Source organism: Arachis ipaensis, chromosome B3, assembly GCF_059453495.1.
Source record: "Arachis ipaensis isolate K30076 ecotype BB chromosome B3, ASM5945349v1, whole genome shotgun sequence".
Lineage (NCBI taxonomy): Eukaryota > Viridiplantae > Streptophyta > Magnoliopsida > Fabales > Fabaceae > Arachis > Arachis ipaensis.
In genome coordinates this window covers 102114761-102132018 of record NC_142438.1, presented here as the reverse complement: position 1 = coordinate 102132018, position 17258 = coordinate 102114761, and the positions used below count along the sequence as shown (strand labels likewise).

The window sequence follows — 17258 nt, the reverse complement described above, 5'->3', positions numbered from 1 at the left end:
GCTGAGTAATCTAGAGACATCTGAGCTCTTTCTGCAAGCCCATAATAGAAGATGTCTAACTGAACCCACTCTGAAAACATTTCAGAGGGGCATTTTCTTAGCATCTCTCTGTATCTCTCCCAGGCATCATAAAGAGATTCATTATCTCCTTGTTTAAAGCCTTGGATGTCCAGCCTTAGCTGTGTCATCCGTTTTGGAGGAAAGTATTGATTCAGGAATTTCTCTGTCAGCTGTTTCCATGTCTTTATGCTAGCCTTAGGTTGGTTATTTAACCACCTCTTGGCTTGGTCTTTTACAGCAAATGGAAATAGTAATAATCTGTAGACATCCTGATCTACTTCCTTATCATGTATTGTGTCAGCAACTTGTAAAAACTGTGCCAGAAACTCTATAGGTTCTTCCTGTGGAAGACCGGAATACTGACAGCTTTGCTGCACCATGATAATGAGCTGAGGATTCAACTCAAAGCTACTGACTCCAATGGAGGGTATGCAGATACTACTCCCATATGAAGCAGTAAAGGGGTTAGCATATGACCCCAGAGTCCTTCTGAACAGTTCATTTCCACTTAGATCCATGATGGAGAAAGGGAGATGATGTAAAATAGAGAAGAAATATTTTTATTTATTTAATTATTTATTTATTTCGAAAATAAAATAAATTAAAATAAAATAAATAAAAATGGGTGAAGATTTTCAAAAAAAATGAGGAGAGAGAAAGTGGTTAGGAAGTTTTGAAAAAGATATGATTTTTTTTTTAAATTTTAAATTTTGAAATAAATAAATAAAAATAAATAAATAAATATGAATTTTAAAATTGATTTTCGAAAAATTGCTTTAAAATAGAGGGAAAAGATATTTTTTTGAATTTAATGAGGAAAGAGAAAAACAATAAAATAACACAAGATCTAAAATTTTTAGATTTAATGCTCCTTGTTTTCGAAAATTTTGGAGGAAAAACACCAACGAAAACCAAACTTAAAAATTTTAAGATCAAGACACAAGGAAAACTCAAGAACACCTTGAAGACTCATAAGAACAATAAGAACATGAAGAAGGAACACCAAACTTAAAATTTTTAAAAAACCAAACTAAAATTTTCGAAAAACAAAGGAAAATCAACAAGAAAACACCAAACTTAAAGTTTGGCACAAGATTTAATAGAAAAATTATTTTTAAAAAAGAAGATTTTGAAAAGAAAATAAAAGACTCTGACCCAAAAGACAAAAATTTCCTAATCTAAGCAACAAGATTCACCGTCAGTTGTTCAAACTCAAACAATCCCCGGCAACGGCGCCAAAAACTTGGTGCACGAAATTGGAAATCACAATTCTTCACAAATTTGCACAACTAACCAGCAAGTGCATTGGGTCGTCCAAGTAATACCTTACGTGAGTAAGGGTCGATCCCACGGAGATTGTTGGCTTGAAGCAATCTATGGTTACCTTGTAACTCTTAGTCAGGAAAACAATAAAACAATTCACTTATCAAATTTGCTTGCAAGGAATAAAAGAGCATGAAATAAATACTTATTATGCAGTAATGGAGAATATGTTGGAGTTTTGGAGATGCTTTGTCTTCTGAATTTCAGCTTTTCTCTTGTATTCCTCTTCCCTCATGCATGAAAAAGTGCAAAGTTCCTTCCATGGCAAGCTCTATGTAAGGTGTCACCGTTGTCAATGGCTACTTTCCATCTTCTCAGTGAAAATGGTCCAAATGCTCTGTCACAGCACGGCTAATCATCTGGAAGTTCTCGATCATGTTGGAATAAGATTGACTATCCTTTTGTGTCTGTCACTACGCCCAGCACTCGCGAGTTTGAAGCCCGTCACAGTCATCCAATCCCAGAATCCTACTCGGAATACCACAGACAAGGTTTAAACTTTTTGGATTCTCATGAATACCGCCATCGATCTAGCTTATACTACGAAGATTCTGATTAAGAAATCTAAGAGATAATCATTCATTCTAATGTAGAACGGAGGTGGTTGTCAGACACATGTCAGACATATCATCATTCCCTATGAACGCATGCCTGACAACCACTTCCATTCTACCTTCGATTGAATGATTATCTCTTGGATCTCTTAATCAGAATCTTCGTGGTACAAGCTAGATTGATGGCGGCATTCATGAGAGTCCGGAAAGTCTAAACCTTGTCTGTGGTATTCTGAGTAGAACTCTGGGATTGAATGACTATGACGAACTTCAAACTCGCGAGTGCTGGGCGTAGTGACAGACGCAAAAGGAGGGTGAATCCTATTCCAGTATGATCGAGAACCTCAAGATGATTAGCCGGGCTATGACAGAGCATTTGGACCATTTTCACAAGAGGATGGGACGTAGCCATTAACAACGGTGATGCCTCCAGACGATTAGCCATGCAGTGACAGCGTATCGGACCATTTTCCAGAGAGGATCAAAAGTAGCCATTGATAATGGTGATGTCCTTACATAAAGCCAGCCATGGAAAGGAGTAGGATTGATTAAATGAAGACAGCAGGAAAGCAGAAGTTCAGAGGGACGAAAGCATCTCTATACCTTTATCTGAAATTCTCACCAACGATACACATAAGTATTTCTATCTTTATTTTCTGTCTATTTATTTATTAAAATTCGAAAACTCCATAAATATTTTATATCCGCCTGACTGAGATTTACAAGGTGACCATAGCTTGCTTCATACCAATGATGCGCATAAACTTGTTATGCTACGATTTAGGAAATTGCACGATCGGCAAAATTCCTTCCGGCAAGTGCACCGGTCAAGTAAAAACTCACAATAGAGTGAGGTCGAATCCCACAAGGATTGGTTGAGTGAGCAATTCGGATTAGAAGTATGTTCTAGTTGAGCGGAATCAAGATTTAGATGAGAATTGCGGAATGTAAAATTGCATGAATTAAAGAGCGAGAAGCTAAATTGCTGAAATTAAAGGGATGGGGGTGGTTGCATGAATTTAATTGCAGAATGTAAAGAGAAAGTGGAAATCGGAGATGGGGAATTCATTGGGTTTTAGGAGATATTGAGATCTCCGAATCAAAACATGTTTATCTCTTCCTCAACCAATGCGTTCATTGAATTTTGCTTGGCAATCTTATATGATTGGATCCCAATCCCTTGGCTCACCAATTCTCTCTAAAAACAAACAAATTCCCAATCCCTTGGTTTAAATGTTTGTAAGAAGAGATGATGCTCGATCACTGATTATACCACACAGTTTCATGAACCACAATTTGGTAGGATTACATGTCACAATATCCATCCAAATCCCAATCCAATTCACTGTGAGAAAGCTTCTCTAGCATGAATCCTCCATTCCTTTCCCAAGGTTCCGAAGGATTCCAATTATGGATAGTCTCTTTCCCAAGACAACTAACCAATGGAATTAGATCGAGAAGCTTTCTAACAAAATTCAAGAGAAAAGATTGAAGAAGAAGAATAAACTATTATTGATTCATTGAATTACAATAGAGCTCCCTAACCCAATGAAAGGGGTTTAGTGAGTCATAGCTCTGAATTCAATTACAAAACTCAAGAAAATGATCCAAAGTTCCCCGATGCCCCCTCAGGGGCTGGATTCCCCTTTCCTCCAGTGTGTCTCCAATGCAGAAACTAAGGCCTTTAAATAGGCTCCCTAAATTACAAAATGAAAATGAAATTCAAAGCAAATTACAATCAAATGAAAATAAACTATTCTAGATGATTCTTGTGGCCTTGATTTGGTGTTGTTGATGGGCCTTGCTTGCTTGAAGGGTAGAGTGACATAATTGATCCAAAAAGGATAATGATCCATTAAACTACACTCAAACGTTGCACCCCCCTTTGTTGAGTCGTCACTTTGTTCTCTTGTCAACCTTGCCAATTTGATGCCAAATATAGACTATTATACCTCGTTGGAAAGCTATGGATGTCAGCTTTCTAACGCAACTAGAAGCACCTCAATCGGATTTCTACAACTCGAGTTATACTCCATGGAAGGTGAAGAGGTCAGCTGGCCTGATTGCATGTTGGTACTATGCTCTTCTATGTACATTACGGGGCTGTTTTCTCCCTCAATTTTTAGTATCCACCATGCATGCCATATATGCTTGGAAAGCTCTAGATGTCTTCTTTCCAATGCATTTTGAATCACCTCATTTGGAGTTTTGTAGCTCAAGTTATTTATGTTTGAAGAAGGCATGGTCAAGCTGTTCCATATAACACGTTTAAGCTCCAGTTTAAGCTTAAACTGGAGCTTAAACGCTGGCACTCCCTGGAGGCACAAGCTCGAGCACGTTTAAGCTTCAGTTTAAGGTTAAACTGAAGCTTAAACGTGGAAATGGAAGAAGGCAACCCTGGAGTGTGGAATTGTCGAACACGTTTAAGCTTCAGTTTAAGGTTAAACTGAAGCTTAAACGTGGAAATGGAGGAAAGCCATCCTGGTTCATTTCTCAATTCTGGCGTTTAACCTCCAGTTTAAGGTTAAACTGGAGGTTAAACGTGGAAATGCTCCCCTGGTGAGATTCTCACTTCTGGCGTTTAACCTCCAGTTTAAGGTTAAACTGGAGGTTAAACTTCAATTCCAGCATTTCTTAGCCTTCATGATTCTGGCGTTTAAGCTCCAGTTTAGGCTTAAACTGGATCTTAAACTCCACATGTGATATTCAAGCTTCCTTTATTGATTTTGTTGCTTCCTTGCCTAGCCTCTTCTTCCCTGAAATCATCCAAACAATTGCATCAAAGTCTTGCAAAAATTCATGAGAATTCTTCCATTCATAGCTTTCAAGGAATATAACTAAAAACTCATGGAATTTGCATCAAAATCTTCATGTTGAATGAGTTAAGACAAGCATGACTATTTGGCCCAAATGATTACTTAAGGCTCAAGAAAATGCATAAAACAACTAAAAATAAAAGAAAAAGGCTAGTGAAACTAGCCTAAGATGCCTTGGCATCACAACACCAAACTTAATCCTTGCTTGTCCCCAAGCAAGTTCTGAATTATTGAGAAGAAAGAATGAAACAGAAAGTAAATTCATTAGCCATATCAGTAAGTAATTGACATTGATTAATGGGGTGTTCATGCAGAAAGTTGTTGCAGCATCACTTTATTGTTTCTTAGGTAAGAATGTCACTTTTTATGTTTCCACTAAAACACTGCTTATGGCCTCTTGTTATTCACATATCCTTGGCAAGTTTCTTTTCTTTGTTTTTCTTTTTCTTTGAGCTTATTTGCTCCTTGTTGCTCAGTGTCATGTGTTGCTCAAGCCTTTGGCATTTTCTTTTTCTTATTAGTGCACTACACATATCCACTACAGGCATTTTAGTTCACATTTCTTCTTGAGACATTGGTGCCCAGCACCTCTTTGTGTGACTAAATGTTTTGTATTTAGGTTGCTCTTGATAATGGACTTTTGGTTGATAATCCCGGGTTAGTTAACCAAAGTTACCAAGTGTTGAAACACTCCTCAGAACCTATTCATCCAAGCATATCCTTAATACATAAACACCACAGGCATTTGTCTCAGAAGTTCAAACCATTGGTGCCTAGCTTATTTTCTCAATTTTTTTTTTGCTTTTTGGTTGCCCTTTTTCAGTGGTTTTTTTCTTCTTCTTTTTCTTTCTTTTTCATGGCCAAAGACATTTATTCATCAAGATCCATAGACAGCATCCTAATTTCCACTAAAAGTGACAATTCTAACTTTATTTCTTAGTGAGCTGACTATTCAATCAAACATGCATACCAACACTTAATCTTATTTGATTTCTTACCAAATGGAATTGAGTTACTTTTGTTCAAACATTTCTTTTATTTTATGGAAACAGAACAAGCATGGCAAGCATTTGTTTAAGAAGATGAAGTTATCCAGACACTTAGACTATCACTTATTTGAAAATTAAACAAACAGACAAACAAAAACTGCAATGACTCAAACTTAAAGCAGGGGTGCATGCAAACTTCAAATATCAGCAATTCAAAGTACAAGTAATTAAGTGACAATACAACCTTTTAGCATCTTCTTTGTTGTTCATCATCCTTCCTAGCCTTGGTGTTCTCTTTGATGATGATGTATATTCCTTCCATGAGATTGATTGTCTTCCTGTAAAGCTATTAGAAGTTGCTTGTTCCCCAAGCACTTTGAGAATTGGTTAGCATGCATGGATGTTTGTAGGCCTCTGAACTTAGATTGGTGTGTGAACACGAAACTTAGTTCCTTGCCATGTGCAGCAATTGGGATCATATGCAGAAAACCTCATGTGCTTTTATTAAGAAAATAACTATGAACTAGAAAAAGAAACTATGAACTAGAAATTAAACTATTGTTTAAGTAGTTTCCCTGATTGGTTGGAGCTAGTGACTAGTCATGCTGAGGTAGAATTGTGTTTTTAATGAAGTTTTTGGTGGAACACCAAACTTAGAATCTCACATTCACCCTTGAATTGTTTTGGTGTGCAACACCAAACTTAGCTCCTTGCAATACAGATAAATCTACTTAACTCTTTTATTGAAATAACTAGAAAAGAAAAACTACCTTTGGTTGGGTTGCCTCCCAACAAGCGCTTCTTTAACGTCATTAGCTTGACATGCTGTTCCTGACTTTCTTCCTCTTCTTCCAGTTTGTTAAGAGGAATGACTTCAAGTGGATAAAGGAGCTAGTTAGTGCCCCTTGTTGTGAATGCTTCTTTCCAGCAAGCTTTCCCTTGTGATTGGCTTGAGTGAACTTGCTTGTTGGCTCAGGAGTTGGATTGTTCTTCGACCTTCTCTTCTTCATGGATATGATCCTTTGTTTCTCGGTCACAATCCTCATTTTGGTGCTTGTTTCTACTGCCTTCACATCCTTGATCTCAGAACTTGGTTGTTGTTGGACAGTTGGAGTATCCTGTTCATCAAAAGCTTCCTGAATTTGTGGTTCAATGAACCCTTCCTCTTTGCAACTCTCTGTGTCATTGGAGTGTGATCTCCCTTGATTGACTTTCTCCCTTTCTTGTTCTTCTGATTCCTCCCTTGGGTTTGCCATGGTATCACTAGAAGAATTGTGGGTAGGGATTTGCTTTGATAGATATCCAATTTGTGCTTCTAGCTTTTGAATGGCAGCACCATGATTTTGTAAGTTGGATATCACTTCTTCCTTAAAGCTTTTCAAATCGGCCACATCTCTGCCCATAGTTGCAATCATTCCTTCTATCCTGTTTAATTGATCTTGAAATTGTTGGTTTGGATTGGGTTGATGAGGTTGATTATCTTGGCTGTGATATGGTGGCTGGGAGTATGTGTTTTGTGTGGGCTGATAGAGTCTTTGGTTGGAGTGTTGGTAGTGGTATGACTCTTGTGCGTAGTGGAATGAGTCTTGTGGATAGTGAAATGAATTGTATGAATCTGAGAAGGAATTTTGTGCTGAGAAATGCTCAAGTGATGAAGAATTTGGATCTGTAAAACTAGGAGGTGAGGTTGGATAATTCAGAGGTGATGGCTCTTGATGAATGGGGTGTGAATAAGTGAAATCTCTTTGGTTTTGATCTTCCCAGCCACAACTTGAGTAGTGATCAAATTCACCAAAACATGGACCATTTTGTGGCTCTGGGAAGTACCTGGTTTCCTGTTCCTGATACTCCCACCCACCATGAGCATAATAACATGAATCATTCTGTGGTGGTGGAGAGTTTCTCATGAATTTTGATTGACCAAAAGATGATGGATACTCCTTTCTTTTTTTCAATGTGCTCAGTCTCAAACAATACTCATCCAAAGATAGTGGAAATTCCATAGTGAGGCAATATCACAAACAGCTAGTGGTTAGTATGCTAACAAGTGAATAAGCAAAGAAAACAAATTAAAATTTGCAGAAATTAGCAGTAACAAACTGAAACAAAAACTATTAACAAAAGAAAAGAAAAATTGCTCAATCTAGTTAACTTCCAATTGGAGAATTGTCAATCGAAAACCAATCCCCGGCAACGGCGCCATAAACTTGATGCGCATAAACTTGTTATGCTACGATTTAGGAAATTGCACGATCGGCAAAATTCCTTCCGGCAAGTGCACCGGTCAAGTAAAAACTCACAATAGAGTGAGGTCGAATCCCACAAGGATTGGTTGAGTGAGCAATTCGGATTAGAAGTATGTTCTAGTTGAGCGGAATCAAGATTTAGATGAGAATTGCGGAATGTAAAATTGCATGAATTAAAGAGCGAGAAGCTAAATTGCTGAAATTAAAGGGATGGGGGTGGTTGCATGAATTTAATTGCAGAATGTAAAGAGAAAGTGGAAATCGGAGATGGGGAATTCATTGGGTTTTAGGAGATATTGAGATCTCCGAATCAAAACATGTTTATCTCTTCCTCAACCAATGCGTTCATTGAATTTTGCTTGGCAATCTTATATGATTGGATCCCAATCCCTTGGCTCACCAATTCTCTCTAAAAACAAACAAATTCCCAATCCCTTGGTTTAAATGTTTGTAAGAAGAGATGATGCTCGATCACTGATTATACCACACAGTTTCATGAACCACAATTTGGTAGGATTACATGTCACAATATCCATCCAAATCCCAATCCAATTCACTGTGAGAAAGCTTCTCTAGCATGAATCCTCCATTCCTTTCCCAAGGTTCCGAAGGATTCCAATTATGGATAGTCTCTTTCCCAAGACAACTAACCAATGGAATTAGATCGAGAAGCTTTCTAACAAAATTCAAGAGAAAAGATTGAAGAAGAAGAATAAACTATTATTGATTCATTGAATTACAATAGAGCTCCCTAACCCAATGAAAGGGGTTTAGTGAGTCATAGCTCTGAATTCAATTACAAAACTCAAGAAAATGATCCAAAGTTCCCCGATGCCCCCTCAGGGGCTGGATTCCCCTTTCCTCCAGTGTGTCTCCAATGCAGAAACTAAGGCCTTTAAATAGGCTCCCTAAATTACAAAATGAAAATGAAATTCAAAGCAAATTACAATCAAATGAAAATAAACTATTCTAGATGATTCTTGTGGCCTTGATTTGGTGTTGTTGATGGGCCTTGCTTGCTTGAAGGGTAGAGTGACATAATTGATCCAAAAAGGATAATGATCCATTAAACTACACTCAAATGTTGCACCCCCCTTTCTTGAGTCGTCACTTTGTTCTCTTGTCAACCTTGCCAATTTGATGCCAAATATAGACTATTATACCTCGTTGGAAAGCTATGGATGTCAGCTTTCTAACGCAACTGGAAGCACCTCAATTGGATTTCTACAACTCGAGTTATACTCCATGGAAGGTGAAGAGGTCAGCTGGCCTGATTGCATGTTGGTACTATGCTCTTCTATGTACATTACGGGGCTGTTTTCTCCCTCAATTTTTAGTATCCACCATGCATGCCATATATGCTTGGAAAGCACTAGATGTCTTCTTTCCAATGCATTTTGAATCACCTCATTTGGAGTTTTGTAGCTCAAGTTATTTATGTTTGAAGAAGGCATGGTCAAGCTGTTCCATATAACACGTTTAAGCTCCAGTTTAAGCTTAAACTGGAGCTTAAACGCTGGCACTCCCTGGAGGCACAAGCTCGAGCACGTTTAAGCTTCAGTTTAAGGTTAAACTAAAGCTTAAACGTGGAAATGGAAGAAGGCAACCCTGGAGTGTGGAATTGTCGAACACGTTTAAGCTTCAGTTTAAGGTTAAACTGAAGCTTAAACGTGGAAATGGAGGAAAGCCATCCTGGTTTATTTCTCAATTCTGGCGTTTAACCTCCAGTTTAAGGTTAAACTGGAGGTTAAACGTGGAAATGCTCCCCTGGTGAGATTCTCACTTCTGGCGTTTAACCTCCAGTTTAAGGTTAAACTGGAGGTTAAACTTCAATTCCAGCATTTCTTAGCCTTCATGATTCTGGCGTTTAAGCTCCAGTTTAGGCTTAAACTGGATCTTAAACTCCACATGTGATATTCAAGCTTCCTTTATTGATTTTGTTGCTTCCTTGCCTAGCCTCTTCTTCCCTGAAATCATCCAAACAATTGCATCAAAGTCTTGCAAAAATTCATGAGAATTCTTCCATTCATAGCTTTCAAGGAATATAACTAAAAACTCATGGAATTTGCATCAAAATCTTCATGTTGAATGATTTAAGACAAGCATGACTATTTGGCCCAAATGATTACTTAAGGCTCAAGAAAATGCATAAAACAACTAAAAATAAAAGAAAAAGGCTAGTGAAACTAGCCTAAGATGCCTTGGCATCAACCAACAATCTCCGTGGGATCGACCCTTACTCACGTAAGGTTTATTACTTGGACAACCCAGTGCACATGCTGGTTAGTTGTATCGAAGTTGTGAATGACAAACGATTTATTAAGACGTGCGTACAGAGTTTTTAGCGCCGTTGCCTGAGATCACAATTTCGTGCACCAAGTTTTTGGCGCCGTTGCCGGGGATTGTTCGAGTTTGGACAACTGACGGTTCATCTTGTTGCTTAGATTGGGTAATTTTCTTCTTATTTTCAAAAAGTTTTCAAAAGAAAAAAAATTTTCAAAAATCTTTCAAAAATTTTCTCCTTTGTTTTCGAAAAAAAAATATTTTAAAAAAAATGTTTTCAAAAAAATATTTTTCTTCAGAATTTTTAAGAATGAATTCTAGTGTTTCATGATGATTTGATTGAATCCTGGCTGGCTGTAAAGCCATGTCCAAATCTTTTGGACTGGGGTTTCAACTTATCATCACAAAAGCTTGTTGATTCTCACACACTTAGTTGCTCTATACATGAAAAGTATAATTATCTTCTAAAGCTTGACTAGATATTAAGCCATGTCTGACCCTCAGATTGGAGCTTTAGACTAAGATTGCAAGATTCCTGGAATTCATATTAAAAATTTTGGAATCCTTATTTTTCTTTTTTTTTCAAATAGTTTTCGAAAAATCAAAAAAAAAATCATAAAATGATGAAAATCAAAAAAAAATATTTCATGTCTCTTGTTTGAGTCTTGAGTCAATTTTTAAGTTTGGTATCAATTGCATACTCATCTTGCATTTTTCGAAAATTGCATTCATGCATTGCATTCATCATGATCTTCAAGTTGTTCTTGATAAACCTTCTTGATTGATCTTCATATTTTAGTGTTTTGTGTTGTATGGTGTTTTTCATATGCATTCTTGAAATCTTAGTGTCTAAGCATTAAAGATTTCTAAGTTTGGTGTCTTGCATGTTTTCTTTGCATTAAAAATTTTTCAAAAATAAGTTCTTGATGTTCATCATGATCTTCAAAGTGTTCTTGGTGTTCATCTTGACATTCATAGCATTCTTGCATGCATTCATTGTTTTGATCTAAAATTTCCATGCATTGAGCATTTTTAGTGTTTTTCTCTCTCATCTTTAAAAATTCAAAAATCAAAAAAAAAATATCTTTCCTTTTTTCTCTCTTAAAATTTCAAAAATTAGATTTGACTTTTTCAAAAATTTTTAAAATCTAGTTGTTTTTATGAGTCAAATCAAATTTTCAAACTAAAAATCTTATCTTTTTCAAAATCTTTTTCAAAAATCAAATCTTTTTCATTTTTCTTATTTATTTTCGAAAATTATAAAAATATTTTTCAAAAATCATTTTCTTATCTTTACTACATAATTTTCGAAAATAACATCATCAATTAATGTTTTGATTCAAAAATTTCAAGTTTGGTACTTGCTTGTTAATAAAGATTCAAACTTTAAGTTCTAGAATCATATCTTGTGATTTCTTGTGAATCAAGTCATTAATTGTGATTTTAAAAATAAAATATTTTTCAAAACTAATTTCAATCATATCTTTTGAAAAATATCTTTTTTATCTTATCTTTTTCAAAATTTGATTTCAAAATATCTTTTCTAACTTCTTATCTTCTTATCTTTTCAAAATTGATTTTCAAATTTGTTTCAACTAACTAACTTTTTGTTTGTTTCTTATCTTTTTCAAAACCACCTAACTAACTCTCTCTCTCTCTCTAATTTTTGAAAATATCTCCCTCTTTTTCAAAATTTCTTTTTAATTAACTAATTATTTTAATTTTTGATTTTAATTTTTGAAAATTACTACCCTTTTTTCAAAAACTATTTTCGAAAATCACTAACTCTTTTTCAAAAATAATTTTCGAAAATTCCCTTTCTCTCTCATCTCCTTCTATTTATTTATTCATCTACTAACACTTCTCTTCATCTCACATCCCTGCTCTCCTCACCCTTGTGTTTCTTTCTTTACATTACATTCTTTTCTTCTTCTTTTCTTCTACTCACAAAAGGAACCTCTATACTTGGGCAAAAAGGATCCCTATTATTATTATTTTTCTGTTCCCTCTTTTTCATATGAGTAGGAGCAAGGACAAGAATATTCTTGTTGAAGCAGATCCAGAACCTGAAAGGACTCTGAAGAGGAAACTAAGAGAAGCTAAATTACAACAATCCAGCAAGCACCTTTCAGAAATTTTCGAACAGGAAGAGGAGATGGCGGCCGAAAATAATAATAATACAAGGAGGATGCTTGGTGACTTTACTGCACCAAATTCCAATTTACATGGAAGAAGCATCTCCATCCCTACCATTGGAGCAAACAATTTTGAGCTGAAACCTCAGCTAGTTTCTCTGATGCAGTAGAACTGCAAGTTTCATGGACTTCCATCTGAAGATCCTTTTCAGTTCTTAACTGAATTCTTGCAGATCTGTGATACTGTTAAGACTAATGGAATAGATCCTGAAGTCTATAGGCTTATGCTTTTCCCTTTTGCTGTAAGAGACAGAGCTAGAATATGGTTGGACTCTCAACCCAAGGATAACCTGAACTCTTGGGATAAGCTGGTCACAGCTTTCTTAGCCAAGTTCTTTCCTCCTCAAAAGCTTAGCAAGCTTAGAGTGGATGTTCAAACCTTCAGACAGAAAGAAGGTGAATCCCTCTATGAAGCTTGGGAGAGATACAAAAGACTGACCAAAAAGTGTCCTTCTGACATGCTTTCAGAATGGACCATCCTGGATATATTCTATGATGGTCTGTCTGAGTTAGCTAAGATGTCATTGGATACTTCTACAGGTGGATCCATTCACCTAAAGAAAAAGCCTGTAGAAGCTCAAGAACTCATTGACATGGTTGCTAATAACCAGTTCATGTACACTTCTGAGAGGAATCCTGTGAGTAATGGGACGCCTATGAAGAAGGGAGTTCTTGAAATTGATACTCTGAATGCTATATTGGCTCAGAAAAAAATATTGACTCAGCAAGTCAATATGATTTCTCAGAGTCTGAATGGAATGCAAGCTACATCCAACAGTACTCAAGAGGCATCTTTTGAAGAAGAAGCTTATGATTCTGAGAACCCTGCAATAGCAGAGGTGAATCACATGGGTGAACCATATGGAAACACCTATAATCCCTCATGGAGAAATCACCCAAATCTCTCATGGAAGGATCAACAAAGGCCTCAACAAGGCTTTAATAATGGTGGAAGAAATAGGTTTAACAATAGTAAACCTTTTCCATCATCCACTTAGCAACAGACAGAGAATTCTGAACAAAATACCTCTAATTTAGCAAACTTAGTCTCTGATCTGTCCAAGGCCACTGTGAGTTTCATGAATGAAACAAGGTCCTCCATTAGAAATTTGGAAGCACAAGTGGGCCAGCTGAGTAAAAGGATCACTGAAATCCCTCCTAGTACTCTCCCAAGCAATACAGAAGAAAACCCAAAAGGAGAGTTCAAGGCCATTGAATTGATCACCATTGCCGAACCTGTAAGGGAAGGAGAGGACGTGAATCCCAAGGAGGAAGACCTCCTGGGACGTCCAGTGATCAATAAGGAGTTTCCCTCTGAGGAACCAAAGGAATCTGAGACTCATCTAGAGACCATAGAGATTCCATTGAACCTCCTTATGCCATTCATGAGCTCTGATGAGTATTCCTCTTCGGAAGAGAATGAGGATGTTACTAAGGAGCAAATTACCAAGTACCTTGGTGCAATCATGAAGCTGAATGCCAAATTATTTGGTATTGAGACTTGGGAGGATGAACCTCCCTTGTTCACCAATGAACTAAGTAATCTGGATCAACTGACATTGCCTCAGAAGAAACAGGATCCTGGAAAGTTCCTAATACCTTGTACCATAGGCACCATGATCTTTGAAAAGGCTCTGTGTGACCTTGGTTCAGGGATAAACCTCATGCCCCTCTCTGTAATAGAGAAACTGGGAATCTTTGGGGTGCAAGCTACTAAAATCTCATTAGAGATGGCAGACAATTCAAGAAAATAGGCTTATGGACAAGTAGAGGACGTGTTAGTAAAGGTTAAAGGCCTTTACATCCCTGCTGATTTCATAGTCCTAGATACTGGGAAGGATGAGGATGAATCCATCATCCTTGGAAGACCCTTCCTAGCCACAGCAAGAGCTGTGATTGATGTTGACAGAGGTGAACTAGTCCTTCAATTGAATGAGGACTCCCTTGTATTTAAAACTTGAGGTCATCCTTCTGTAAACATGGAGAGGAAGTGTTCCGAGGGTTACCTGAAACTGGAGGTTGATCTCGGATGAGATCCTCGGTACTAGTCGGGGATGACGTGTCCGGCTGGCTGGTGGCGGCCGGAGCTGTTGTGTCTGACTTGTTGGACTTGCTGCACTGCTGATCCTTGGCCACCGGAGGGTGGGGGGTACCTGCAAGAAACTCCGATGCTTAAGTTAGCACGGGTATTAGGCAGGTTTTATGTAGAATTAGAGTATGAGTTATACCTGGGTGCTCCAGTGTATTTATAATGGTGAGATGTGACCTTTGGATAAGATAAGTTAGTTATCTTATCTTATCTTTATCTTTTGAGTTGAGGTCAGGGCATTTTCAACGGAACTGCCCTTCTCTGTAGGCCTGAATGACCTTTTGGATTTGGGTCGTATTCCTTGAATAGGGCCCTTTTTGGGCTTTCCTGTCGATTTGGCCGAGTTCTTCGTAAAGAAGTCGGTCCGCTTGACCTAAGGAGGTCGATCGCTTTATTACTGAACATCCCGGTTCGGACAGCTCGACCCAGGGTATGAACAGTGCCCCTGCTTGAGCTCAGTCTTCTTTTTGAGGTCGAGTTCTTGACTTCGGTCTTTCTTTAGTGAAGCCGATCTCAAGCATTTTGTCGATTCCTTTGTAGAAGCTTTTGACTGTAGAACGTTTTCCTCTAAAAGCGCGCGCTTTTATATCAGCGCTTTGGGAACGTGCGAGGGTTTAATGCCTTTTAATTTTAGCATTAATTGCCCCGTTTCCTTTTGGCTCTTTATTTTGATTTTGAAAACCCAGAAACGGTTTCTCTTCTTTCGCCCTTTTCGTAACTCCTTCGCATTTTTCCCTTCATTCTCTCGCTTTCAACTTTTCTTTGTGTTACGGCGTTTGTTTGATTTTTCTGAAGCCTCTGCCTGGAGTTCGTAGTTTCGCGTTTTAGCCCAGCGACATTTTCTTTTGCTCGTGTCTTTTCTTTTGCTTCGAGGTAGTGATTCCTGATTTCGCCATCCCTCTTCACCTTCCCTGAAGTCTGCTGCCTTTTCTGGTTGGTACTAACTTTTTTGCTTCTTTCACGGCTTCATCTTTAGTTTTTTGGTGAAGCTTTTGCTTTTGCATGTTTTGAAAGTTTGAACCTTTTCATGATTTTGCATTTGTTTGTCGCTGTAAATGCGTTTTTCTTGGCTTTCTTTTGTGTGTTCCTCTGGCATTTCCGTCGAGGCTTTATACGGTTTTTGTTTGTTGCTTTTGATTTTTTACTATCTGATAGAAACTCTGCATCTGTTCCTTGCTTTGCTTGATTGCTTTTTGTCTGATTTCTCAAAAGTTCATACCTTTGATGATTTTCGTTTGGCGTGTTTTGATGTTTTGGGAATGCTTTTTGCTTATTTGACTGTGATGACTTATGCTTCTGGAAATGCTTGCTTGTTTGAAGTCTTTTTCTTGTTTGAAAGATGCTGGGGTGAGAGCTGTAGATTTTCCTGGAAACCTTGCTTTGTTACTACCTCCAAAGGATGCCCCAAGATTTTGGTTTGAGTCTTGGGGTTTTCCTTTTCTGTGTGTTCACCTGCATCGTATTGAGTTGTTTTCTCCCTTGTCCGAGATATTTTTAGTAATCCCATCTTCTTTTCTTACTTGTAGGATTAGTTGGCCTCATGTCTTCTCGCAATAACATTGTATAGATGTCTTCCAGAGTTCCCGAGGGGATGTCCGATTGGCTGGACTCCCTTGTTTTGTTGTGTGTTTCTATTGTGGATGCTGAATTTTGCACAGAGCTGAGGAAGCGCCATAGGATTTGTGATAACAGTACCCGCGAGAGTGATTATGAGCTTGTTGCTCCTGATTCCGATGAGAGAGTTTGTTTTCCGACTTCCGTCGAGGGGGAGCGTCCCTCTTTCTATGCTTATGAATACTTCTTCAGCCAATTAAACGTTACTTTCCCTTTTACTGCTTTTGAAACTGACTTGTTGTGGTCCTGCAATATTGCTCCATCCCAGCTTCATCCGAACTCCTGGGGTTTTATCAAAATATTTCAACTTCTGTGTCAGGAGTTGGACATAACACCTTCTAAAACTCTTTTCCTTTATCTTTTTGTCTCGGCCAAACCTGGAGGTTCCTCCAAAAAGAAAGCTTCCTGGGTTTCTTTCAGGTCGGCCCAGGGGCATAAAGTTTTTGCCTTGTATGATGAGTCGTTTAAAGATTTTAAAAACTATTTCTTCCGAGTCCGTGCCATTGAGGGGGTTCGCCCCTTTTTTCTTGATGAAAATGATGAGCCTGCTTTTCCTCTGGAGTGGCAAAAGAATGTAAGAGTGCCACGTTACACATGGGAAATGCTTAGTGAGGTTGAGCGGGCCTTTGTAGTTGTTCTTGAAGATTTGTGGGGGAAGCCACCCCATCTGGACACGAAGAGATTTTTGAGTGATCCATCTTTGGTTCGGGCTGCTTTGGGTACTGTCTGATTTGTTTTTATACTTGCTCCCGAGTTTTGTTTCTCTTGTGTTGTAACTTGTCCTTGATTTTTGTGTTTTTTAGAGATGTCAAAGAATAATGATTCTATGAGAGCCTATAAGAAGGCGAAGAAGGCGACCGCTGCTTTAAACATCTCGGCCAAGGCGGCCGGAGAGGGATCTTCTCAGCCTCCAGTTAAACCTCCTATATCGAGTTCTCCCAGGCCGAGGAAAGCAATTCCTACTCCCCGGGTCCATCTGGTCGATCCTCCACAATCTTCTGTTGCAGCTTCCGGTGCCCCTCCTAGTAAAAAGCAAAGAACAACTGAGCCTTTCAACCTTGATGCTCCTGACTTTGATGTGGTTGAGTT

The 17258-nt window shown here is 38.0% G+C and overlaps 1 non-coding gene across 1 annotated transcript; it reads right to left on the bottom strand.

Annotated features, from left to right (window-relative positions):
• Positions 1 to 12822: 12822 nt before the first annotated feature.
• LOC148571828 (small nucleolar RNA R71) lies at positions 12823 to 12930 on the bottom strand. The gene has a single exon (XR_015907955.1). It is a non-coding gene; the product is annotated as a small nucleolar RNA R71 (small nucleolar RNA).
• Positions 12931 to 17258: the final 4328 nt, after the last annotated feature.